Source organism: Micropterus dolomieu, linkage group LG23 (genome assembly GCF_021292245.1).
Source record: "Micropterus dolomieu isolate WLL.071019.BEF.003 ecotype Adirondacks linkage group LG23, ASM2129224v1, whole genome shotgun sequence".
Classification (NCBI taxonomy): Eukaryota; Metazoa; Chordata; class Actinopteri; order Centrarchiformes; family Centrarchidae; genus Micropterus; species Micropterus dolomieu.
Genome location: NC_060172.1, coordinates 26644137 through 26648649, shown reverse-complemented (window position 1 = coordinate 26648649; position 4513 = coordinate 26644137).

The window sequence follows — 4513 nt, the reverse complement described above, 5'->3', positions numbered from 1 at the left end:
CGGTGGTGTGGTGCTTCTTCCATTTCCTGATAACTGCACCGACAGTTGATCTTTTCTCTCCAAGTTGCTTTCCGATTCTCTTGTAGCCCATCCCAGCCTTGTGCAGATCAACAATCTTGTCCCTGATGTCCGTAGAAAGCTCTTTGGTCTTGCCCATGGTGGTGATGTTGGATGCTGGTTGTTTGGGTGTTGACAGGTGTCTTTTATACAGGTAACGAGGTGAGGCAGGTGTATTTGATGTAGATAATTGGTTGGGATTGGGGCTGTGTCTTAAAGAAAGACTAACTGGCTTGTAGGAGCCAGAATACTTGCTGTTTGGTAAGGGGTCAAATACTTGTTTTTCCTCATCAGATGGTTATCAATTTTTATAAATTCATATGATGTGATTTTCTGGAATTTTCTTTGGGATTCTGTCTTTCACTGTTAGAATGTACATATGATTAAAATTATAGATTGTTGCATTCTTTGTAAGTGGGCAAACCTGCAAAATCAGCAAGGGGTCAAATACTTTTTTCCCCCACTGTACGTATATTCTTCTCTTACATGCATATATTCTTTTCATAGATGCATATATTATATATAATGTTAAATGTACACATTAACTGCATGTGCATGAGCAAAATGTGTGAATATGTGCATTAAAATATATGAATATGAGAGTGAAAATATATGAATGTGTGAGTGAAAATATATGAATGTGTGAGTGAAAATATATGTATGTAAAAGTGAAAATGTATTGTGTGAGTGAAAATATATGAACGTGTGAGTGAAAATATATGAATATTTGAGTGAAAATATATGTATGTAAAAGTGAAAATGTATGAATGTGTGAGTGAAAATGTATGAATATGAGAGTGAAAATGTATGAATATGAGAGTGAAAATGTATGAATGTGTGAAGAAAATATCTGTATGTGAAAGGAGAATATCTGTATGTGAAAGGAGAATATATGGATGCGTGGCCGCCATATGGGGGAAAAGTTAGGACATTTCCAAAGGCCCCTGACTGACAGGGGCCCCAAAAAATAATTATAAACAAATCAAGTTATATTATATTATACATTATATAAACCATCATCTCTTTGTTTTTACCTGTTTTTGGCAGTAAAAGTTAAAAATCCCCATTGACCAAAAAGTAAACCTCCATATTGACCGACCACCCCCCTGTATCTGCATGAAATGGTTTGGTCCTGCCTCAGTGCACTTATCAGTGACAGTGTTTAGCTGCAGTCAGTAGATGCGCCAGAAATACAGTGTTAACAATGTTGTCTAGTAAACCAAAATCTGTTTTTCAAAAAAGGAAAGAGAGAAAAGACAGAGAGAGGAAAGACAAAGGACAGGATGTCAATCTGTAACCCAGTTTTTCCCCAAGAAAGGTGGGTAGCCTTGAGTCTGTGAGTGGTGGTAACCTGTTGGCTTAATGTCTATAGTGAAATAAGCTACAGACTAGTGTTAGTCTACATTTCCTCAACATTTAATCAGTGAAAGGAAACATTTAGCAAGATATTCATGTTAAATCATTGTCTCTGCCCCGTTTAGCAGACTAACAACAGATGAGTCAGCAGCACCCCAGTCTCCCCATAACTGTAGCCTCCCTGTCCCAGTGAAGAAGGTGAGCAACACTGTGTGAATGACATGCCAGTTAGCATCTTTCCAGGTAGTCTGTGGGGATTTCTCTGTTTCTCTTGCTATTTTTATCATAACAAAAAGAAAATGAAATATTTATCAATGACAGAAATTCAAACACAAATTATTTTCTCACATAATGATATAAGTTACAGAAAATATTAAAATAATCCAATTTGATACGTTCATTTAGATAAAATTATGGCCGTTAATGACATCTACAGATACAGACTTTATTATTCCCTTCATGAAGGGCACTTTATTTGAGAAGCAAATAGTCAACTGCATCCTGTATGCAGACTTGCATGTACAAATCACCAATTAACAGAAAGTTAAGACCTAGAGAAGTGGTGACAACAGCTGCACAGAGGGGGTCCAATTTGATTTTTTGGTCATGGGGCCCAAAATTCCTGGCGGCCCCCCTGTATGTATGTGAAAGGAGAATATTTGTATGTGAAAGGAGAATATTTGTATGTAAAAGGAGAATATATGTATGTGAGAGTGAAAATGTATGAATGTGTGAATGAAAATATATGTATGTGAAAGGAGAATAAAGTTATGTGAGAGGTCCAGAATAGATTATAGCTTGTACTTTTTTTTGTTTTGTTTTTGTTTTTTACTTTCAATTGCCAAGCCCCAGTGACTGACTGCTGATCTCAGGCAGAACTGTGACAAAAATCGAGAAATATTAATGGGAAAAAAGGAGAAAATCAGTGTCTGCGATGTGATTGAAATGGAGGCATTAAGATAGCGCAGAGGGGAGACTCAATCATGCATCTGAGGCAACCATAATTCCACATTCACGCGTCTCAATGACTTGACAGCACTTGAGAGACAATGCCTGTGACCCAGTTGCAGGATTCCAATTAGTGGGGTGTATGCAACAGTTGAGATGAAAAGAGAACAGGGTCTTTACAGAGCCTCAGGGCTGTCTGGTTACTGCCTGAAAACAAGAGTCTTTTGCCCATGACAAAGAGTAGACCGACACAGAGGGAGTGCCAGGCCCCAGCTGTTGTGGTTCTCTCCAGGCTGAGGATTCATCTCATCTCCGCCTGCCTGCCTTTTTACATTTCAAATATATTGGAAAGTGTTTAGCTGGTCAGTCACACTAATACACATTTCATATGTGTCTTATGAGTTGAGTAACTGCTGGTAGATTGTTCCTGCCAGTCTCAGATACAAAAGATGACCTCTGCTCTGGGTCATAAGTCTGCACCTGTTACCTCAAAGCAACCTAATATAAGCATATAATTCGTGTTGTTCATTTGTATACTTTTATAAAAAGAAGTATACTGTACATTATGGTTTAAGCTGTGCTTAAGTGCATAATAAAGCTTGTACTAAGGTGAAGCACTTATTTTTAAAAGTACATTTTTTATTCTTATTATTAGGTAAAATTAAATAATTCTAAAACATAAAAAGCAAGCATAATTTAATTTGTATTTAACGTAAGCTGTATTTCAGTAAACCTATTAAAAGTGCAAACGTTTTAAGTAAAATTGAGTGTATTTTCCACAAGTCTTATAATGCCTGTATTTAGTTAGTGTAGTTAATTTAAGTGCTACTTTTTACTTCTTTATTAGTGTATTATATGGAGTTTTACAATATACTAATTGAGAATAGAATTAAATTTGCATTTAATTTAAGATCTGTTTAGAAGTGTACTATTTTGGTAAGAAGAAAGATTGGTACAAAATAAAACATAGTTCAAAGAATTCAATGAAAGCCAATAAAATGTGTTATCATGGATAAAGTGGTGGTAAGAATGGCTAAATAAAGATATCAATGCTAATTTAATTAATGTGGGCAGTGATAAACACTTGATGTTCAGCCAAAATGCACATATAAATCTACATATCCAATGTCTATGCATTACAAGCAACTTACTTCACGTGGTAAAGCAAAGTAGTATACGTTATAAATGCAGTGCATTTCCATTAAATTTAGCACCCAGAACAATGCTGTCATATAGTTTGATTAAACAGTACATAAGTCCCAGTCTAGCTTGGTTTAAGCTGAACATCTACTGGGAAGTAAAACACTGTTGTCACACTGTACTGTTTGCATTATAGTTTTATGATGGTAGTGCTTCTGAGTAAGATTTCCCCATGCATTTCGAGGCTTTTGTGATTTATGTTTGATACACTTACATAATGTAGGGCATTTCTCAAAAGCAATTTCCATCTATAGATCAAAAATTAAAATAAATGATGTGGTGTATCTTTAATGCAGAGAGGCCAGCCTGCAGAAGCTAAAGCCGGGCAGTGAATCTCTCCAGGGGCAGGAAGGCAGCCTGTCAGCCAGCTGCACCAGAGGCTTAATCTTCAATTTGTGTTTGAAACGTGCCACAAAAGTCAAAGATTACAACACCCTGCGATCATCACCACATAATGTACACATTCTTATTCTGTCAGAGCTTGGTAAACATTGGCTGACTAACTAAATACCAGGACGACAGAGAGGAGGGCTAATTCACATGCAGACAAACCTGCTGCAGACAGAAGAGGAAGAAGGCATCAGAACAAGACAGAGGGATTGAAGTTAAGTTGAGCTTATTACCAAGACAATGTTTCAACATGTTTTAGTCTTAACTTTACATAAAAAAATCCAGTATTTATTTTAATAATAAACAGATCCTCCAGCAGACTTTCCTCATCAAATGTCTGTTTTTCATCTTCAGGAGGAAATCAATATTATGCTATAGCTGAGTACACAAGAACTAGGTTGCTATTTGTCCTATGCTGCTCATGCACTTGACTTGTCACAGAAGTAGCTTGGCCAATATGAACAATAATATGGAAAAAGCTCCTTATAGCTGTGCATTGCAGACCAGGTGAAGTAGCTCCCTGTACCATGCAGCCACCCCTCCCTTCCTTCCTCAACCCCCC